Source organism: Aegilops tauschii, chromosome 1, assembly GCF_002575655.3.
Source record: "Aegilops tauschii subsp. strangulata cultivar AL8/78 chromosome 1, Aet v6.0, whole genome shotgun sequence".
Taxonomy (NCBI): Eukaryota; Viridiplantae; Streptophyta; class Magnoliopsida; order Poales; family Poaceae; genus Aegilops; species Aegilops tauschii.
The window spans coordinates 44,000,380-44,007,690 of NC_053035.3; the positions used below are offsets into that span (position 1 = coordinate 44,000,380).

At 62.2% G+C, this 7,311-nt stretch overlaps 1 pseudogene; it reads right to left on the minus strand.

The window, feature by feature from the left end:
• Positions 1-412: 412 nt before the first annotated feature.
• LOC109755710 (glucan endo-1,3-beta-glucosidase 11-like) lies at positions 413-4,756 on the minus strand (annotated as a pseudogene).
• Positions 4,757-7,311: the final 2,555 nt, after the last annotated feature.

Consider the following 7,311-nt stretch of genomic DNA (forward strand, 5'->3'; position numbering starts at 1 on the left):
TTGCTATGCTGACTGCAGTGGAGTAATCTATCAATCAGTCTTCCGGCTTCACCGAGCCGTTATATTTTGGCATCTCTCTTGGGAGCACGAACCCTTTGGGGAAAGGCTCGTCGCGGATGCGGGGGCCGAAGCAGGACAGGCCGACATCGTCTTCTTCTTCTAGCGCCAAGGATCGCGCCAGGCGGTCGATACGATGGCGGGCGTCATTCTCGCCGATTCCTTCACGGCGGCCCAGTCGGCCGCTGAGCATCGGGTGCGTCACAGGCGGCGGGGTGGGATTTCTCTCCCCGCGGGGTGGAGGAGGAGGCGGGTTGTTGCCTCATCGCTCCACAGCTCGAGGGCGGCCTTCCGCGTCACGCTCGATGGTGAGGCGCGTCCGACTGCGGCTAGCAGTCAGCTCCTTGTCTTTTCGCTAGCGGGCGCCGCCTGCAGTCGGCGTCCGGGAGGTCACGTCGTGCTCTCGGTGCGGGGGAGGACTCTCGGCGCGGACGCTGGCTTCGTGCCGCTCTGTGGCCGCGTCGATTAGCTGCTGGACGCGTCTGGTCATGCAGTGAAGTTCGTCGCCCTCCAGCCCTTCTAGCTCGTCTACGCCCGCCTGGGCGGCACGCAGGTTCTCGAGTGGCGTGGCGTAGACTGGGCGGTCAGCACCCAGCATGCTGGCGATGGCGGCGCCGCGCTTCTTGATAGCGCCAATCTGGCTGGGTCCGCCAGCAGGCGGCGTGCCAGAGGCGGCACGATTGACCTCGCGCTGGTAAGCTTCGGTGAGGCGTCTCATGGAGGCTATCCTCTTGCCGTTCTCGATGAGGGCAAGGCAGTGGGCCTCCAACGTGTCGGCGTCGGCGTCAACTGGAATGGGGGCGGACAGGTCATGCAGCGTCGTCTGCAGAGTGTCGTGGACGTTTCCGTCGGAGGTGGCGCCGTGACTGATGACCAGCACCTCAGTAACGGTGCTACCGCTGCTGTCGGCTCGAGGAAGAGGGTCATCGATGACCACCACGTTGGTGGGGAAGGCGTCAAGGGATGCCATGTTGGAGTCGACGAGCATCGGGTCGGTGGAGCCGATCGACTCCAAGTCGGAGGTGAGCTCCTTGGCGATGTCGATCTTGCCAAAGAAGTCGACGAGGCAGCTCTCGGAGCTGGTTGCACCCGCGCCTGGCGCGGGCTCGTCGCAGAGGCGGACCTCGCCGAGAAGATCGGCGAGGCAGCTCGCTGCGCAGGCGTCGTCGACGTCATGCAGCACGTCAGGGCAAGTGCCATCGGGCGTGCCGAGCTGGCTACGCTCACTGGGGAGGAAGAGGGTTCCCGTCCAGAGCAGGTCTCCGGACAATGGTGCACCTGGCCCCACGGTGGGCGCCAAATGTCGGGTGGTAGGTGGGACATATGCCAACGGGTGGCTAATCATTGTGGGAGCCAGTAAGACATCGCCAGTGCCTGGAAACGGGATAAGGCGAAGACATGCACGCCGACAAATCTTACCCAGGTTCGGGGCTCTCCTAGGAGATAACACCCCTAGTCCTGCTTTGCGGGGTCTCCGCATGATCACTAGATCAACAAGTAGCTACAAGATGCTTCTTGAGCTGTTTAGCTAGAGGAAGAAGAAGGGCAAGGCTAGCTCTCCTCTTCTCTCTATGTGGTGTGTAAAACTCTAAGAGATCAACCCTTTGCATGGGTGCCCTGGGGGTTTATATAGGCCTACCCCCCAGGGGTACAATGGTAATCCGGCTGGATGTGGGTCCAGGCCTTCAGTGTCTGTAGTCGCCGGCTTCTCCGCCGGTCGTTGGGGCCCGCCGACTGGTGGGTCCCGCCGGCTGCCGGCCTCTTGGCCGACAGGCTGGGCCCACCGCCCGGGGGTCTTGTCGGCTGCTGGTTACTATAGCCTTACTCCTGGTGACGATGGCTTTGTCGGGGTAAGCATGGCTACAGTGCCGCCGCCTGGTGGGCATTCACTATAGCCTTACCCCATCTTATCTTCTTAATGGTTCACAAACTTCCAGGGCGGGGGCAGGCCGACTGCTGGGTGCCGGCCTCCCCCTAGGCCGACTGGTCAAGTCCAGCCGCCCTCTAGTATGTCTTTGGTAGGAGGGGTCCGCCGCTTGCGGGCCATACTGACAGCCTGTCGTGGGCGATGTCATGGTCAACGTGGCAACAGTGCCGCGCCGGACGGGGAGTGGCTACCCCGTATGGCGCACTGTGGCCACGTCTGCTCCGGGATTCGGGGGAGACAGGCTTCACTGTAGCCACGCCCCGTCTTATCGCTGTTATGTGGGTGGGAACTTTCAGGGTATGGGTCAGGGCGCCTGCTAGGAGTCGGCCACACTGGTGGCCGGCTGCTAGGAGTCGGCCCTCTTCGAGAGAGCTCTTAGAGCCTCGCCGCCTTCCAGCAGCCAGCCGATGGGTTAGCCGGCCAAGAGAAGGCGGCCCTGCATCTTGGATGTTTGAGGGCTCAGTCGGCCCGATATTTTTTGAAGAGCAAGGGGGAGCCGGTTAGGCTACCCGTCGTCATTTACTCCGACAGTGGGCGCCAAATGTCGGGTGGTAGGTGCGACATATGCCAAAGGATGGCTAATCATAGTGGGAGCCAGTAAGACGTTGCCGGTGCCTGAAAACGGGATGAGGCGAAGACATGCAAGTCGGCGAATCTTACCCAGGTTTGGGGCTCTCCTAGGAGATTACACCCCTAGTCCTGCTCCGCGGTGTCTCCGCATGATCACTAAATCAGTAAGTAGCTACAAGTGGCTCCTTGAGCTGTTCGCCTAGAGGAAGAAGAATGGCAAGGCTAGCTCTCCTCTTCTCTCTATGTGGTGTGTATGATTCTAAGAGTTCAACCCTTTGCATGGGTGCCCTGGGGGGTTTATATAGGCCTACCCCAGGGGTACAATGGTAATCCGGCTGGGTGTGGACCCAGACCGTCAGTGTCTATGGACGCCGGCTTCTCCGCCGGCCGCTGGGGCCCGCCGACTGGTGGGTCCCGCTGGCTGCCGGCCTCTTGGTCGACAGGCTGGGCCCACCACCTGTGGGTCTTGTCGGCTGCTTGTTACTCTAGCCTTGCCCCTAATGACGATGGCTTTGTCGGGGCGGGCATGGCTACAGTGTCGCCGCCTGGTGAGCGCTCACTGTAGCCTCACCCCGTCTTATCTGGTTAATGGTGCACAAACTTCAAGGGGAAGGGGAGGCCGACTGTTGGGAGCCGGCCTCCTGACTGGTCTGGTCGTGCCGCCTTGGGGTAGCTCGCTGTCTGGTAGGGCCCGCTGCCTACGGGCCGTACCAACAGCCCGTCGTGGAGGGCATGGTCGTTCTGCCATAGGTGATGTCATGGTCAGCATGGCAACAGTGCCGCGTCGGGCGGGGGAGACAGCCCGGTATGGTGCACTGTGGCCATGCTTGCTCTGGGATTCGGGGGCGGCAGGCTTCACTGTAGCCACGCCCCGTCTTATCGCCTTTATGTGGGTGCAAACTTTGAAGGCGCATGGTGGGCCGCCTGCTAGGAGTGGGCCACTCTAGTGGCCGCCTGCTAGGAGTCGGCCCACTTCGGGGCGGTTTACTGAACCTCGCCGCCTTCCTGCAGCTGGCCACTGGACTAGCCGGCCACGAGAAGGCGGCCCTTCGTCTTGGATGCTTGAGGGGCGCAGTCGGCCCGATGTCTTGAAAAGCCAGGGGGAGCTGATAAGGCTACCCGTGGTTATTTACTCTGACAGTGGCGTTGTCCTTGGGCAGGCGGTAGGGGAGCACGTACACCGGCGTGCCTTCAGGCTTGAAGATGCCGTAGTTGCGCTCCGACGAGGGGCCGGGCTTCATGTTCTCGTTGAAGAGCGCGAACATGTAGACACGCAGCGCCCCGTCCGGCCGCAGCGGAGTGTTCCTGCCCTCGCCCACTAGCCGCATCACGTTGCCGTTGTACCTCGCGGTGTTCCGTGGCGTCGCACCGGTCTCGTTGCCGTCGCCGGCCGATGGCCACCCGGTCTCCGACACGCACACCTCCACCGCGCGCGACGCCGCGGTTTGCCGCCGTGATCGCGTGGTACATTGCGTCCACCTGGGCCACCAACATGTTGGGGTAGCGCAGCCCGGACGATGGGTCTGGGACGCCGCCGTGGCCGGGCTCGAGCAGGGCGTACTCGAGCTCCACGCCGGCGGGGTCCTCGGCGTAGGCGAAGTATGGGTAGGCGTTGACGAGGAACGGCGAGCCGTTGCGGGCGTGGAAGTCGAGGATCGGGCAGAGCACAGGGAGGAGGTCCTTGCGGAAGTAGGCCGAGGAGGGCGGGTAGGATGTGGCGAGCACGCCGAGGTTGTGCGCGGTGGTGACCGCGATCTGCTTGTCGAGGCCGAGCTGCATGAGCGCGTCGTGGATGCACTGCATGGCCGGGAGCAGCGACGGCGAGAGCGCGGAGCTGTTGGCGCCCGTGAGCACCTCGTTGCCGATAGTGAGGACGGAGATCTTGGTTGCCGGGAGCACCGGCTGGATGATGGAGCGGACCCAGGAGGAGGCGCCGGAGGGGGTGGATACGGTGGCGAGGCACTCGTCGGGGACACCGCCGACGAGCTCCACGCCCGTGTTGGCGAAGGAGCGGAGGGTGGCCGGGTCGGCGTCGTAGAGGCGGACGCGGCCGACGCCCAGGCCGGCGAGGAGCTGCAGGGCCGAGGTCGTCGGCGGGAGGTTGTTCTCCACCCGGCCGTAGTTGATGCCCAGCAGCGCCGACGGCGTCACCTCGGGCGCGGCCGACAGAAGGAGCACGAGCAGGAGGAGCAGGAGCGGCATTGTCTTGTCACGGCAGTGTGTGCTGCGCACAAGACGTGGATAAACGATACAGTAGAGCTGGAGTGAGTGAGATTGCGGAGTGAGCCGGAGGAGGGGTTTGACTCGAGCGTCGGGGGTTTGGTGGCTGGGAAACGTTTCCAGCCGGAGCGCCGGCTGAAACGTTCCGTCAGTCCCACGCAAGCGCGCCACGCGCTAGGGCCCCACGCGTCTAGAAACAATTTCCTTTTCCTTATCTTCTTTCTTCACCGCCTGTATCCCATCTCCGTTCTCGCTGCTCTCTCCTCTTTTCTGCGCCTGCGCCATGCTTCTCCCTCCTCCGAGCAGCCAACCACGGTGAGGACTACCCAAAATTGATCACCGGGCGGCGGTGCCTTGCCGCTGCAAGCTCCATGGCCGGATTCATCTGCTGGGTGCAGGCCATGACCGGATTCGAGCCATCTAGGAAGGGGATTTTATTTGCGCCATTGACGAGCTTCTAGCAGCGTCAATGGAGAGGTTTGCTGGGGGCGCCTCCTGCCAAAGCTACATCCGGCCATGGAGGTGCTGGAATCGGCCTTGCAATTTTGCTGGAAAACAGCCCACGCAGGTGCGTGCTGGAACGCCTACCATTAGTGCTACCTTCCCGCCCCACCGATGCTGGAATCGTCAAACAGTGGTGTTGGAACCAGCCACCACGGCTGCTACAACCAGCCGTCACAATCGCTGGAACCGCCCACCGTGGGTGCTACAAGCTATCGGCGTCGTTGTTGGAACCTGTAGCATGAGGAGCTACAACCGGCAATCTCGTTTGCTACCAACGACACCACCATATGCTGGAACGGGCCAACTGTTTTGCTACAACCGGCACGAGGCACTACCACGATGGCGACGGCCGTGGTGCCGGGGCGAACTGTGACGCAGAGTTTGCTGCAACCACCAAACTAGAAGCTGGAACTGATGAAATTTTCTGCTACATCGACGGAGTCACTACCAGAATAACTGGATTGGCCTATCCCGACGGCCCAGCCCAAGCCGTCGGCATAGAAAAGCCGTCGGCGTATATCCATCTATGCCGACGGCCCCCGTCGGCAAAGTTGAGCCATCGGCGTCGCAGAAATATGCCTACGGCGGCCGTCGGCATAGAGGAGCCCGTCGGCATAGAACGTGGGCCCGGCTACCCGGGCGGAAACGGCCTTTTGACGGCGTCAGTCTACACCGACGGGCTAACGGCGGCCGTCAGCATAGCCCCCACGTCATCGATCCGCGTCGCTCGCCAGTCCGTGGGGTGGCAAATCTATGCCGACGGCCTGGCCGTCGGCATACGCCTGGCCCATGGATGTTGCCACATCATCGATCCCCGCCCTTTGCCACGTCATCGATCCGTGGCCGTGTGCGCAGGTATGCCGACGGCCTTGCCGTCGGCATACCTCTATTTTTTATTTTTTATTTTTTTATTTATATTATTTACTTCTTCTTGTTTTTTTCACAACATAAATGTGCCTTATCTAACAAAAAAACATACCCCGATGGTATATCGATTGCCCCCCTCACGGACGTTGCTGCCGCCGTGCCCCACAGCGACGCCGGTGAGAGGGGGCACACCCCGGAGCTGCGTGCCGGGTGCCTGCGCCAGCCACCACGCTTCCACAACCGTAGGAGGGCCCAAAGCAACACCTAGCGGCATTGCTACCCCCCCTAGGTACACAGTTCTCGTCTAACCGGGCCCTCATACATGCGGGGCGGTGTGGTGCCATGTCTGAAGAGGCGGGACGGGGGCCCTGGGGGGATAGCAATACCACCGGAGCGTCGCACCGGGCCCTCATACATGCAGGGTGGTGTGGTGCCATGTCCGAAGAGGCGGCACGCGTCTCTGGGGTTTGGCCCGGATGTTGCTCCAAAGTGTTCCTATGGGCTACGGGGTGTGCCCCCCTCACGAACGGCGGTGCCGCCGGCACCTGGAGAGGGGAAACAGACGCGTCGGGTCTACACGGAGGGGATCTTGCTGTGGGTCTGGCCCGGATGTTGCTCCAAAGTGTTCCTATGGGCTAACCTAACACAACCGGGTGGAGAGTTCCAATGGTCAAAGCCCGTCCGTGTAAAGTCAAAGGGCTAGATCTCGTGGTCTAACGCTACAGGGTTAGGCGGGACGGGGGCCCGGGGGGTAGCAATGCCACCGGAGCATCGCACCGGGCCCTCATACATGCAGGTGGTGTGGTGGCATGTCCGAAGAGGCGGCACGCGTCTCTGGGGTTTGGCCCCCCTCACGGACGGCATTGCTACCCCCCCCCCCCCGCCCACAGGTACCCCGTCCTATATAACCCTGACACAGACGACCGCCGGGTCTAGCCCTTTGACTTTTGCCGGACGGGGTTTGACCGGTGGACCTTTTCACCTGGTTGTCATAGCCCAGCCCATAGCTACACCCCCCAACACCGTCCCGGCCCATCCCACCCCAAGATTCCCTCTGTGTCGGCCCGACTTGGTCGTTTCCCCCCTCTTTGGACATGCCACCACAACACCCCGCATGTATGAGGTCCCAGTGCGACGCTCTGATGGCATTGCTACCCCCCAAGGGC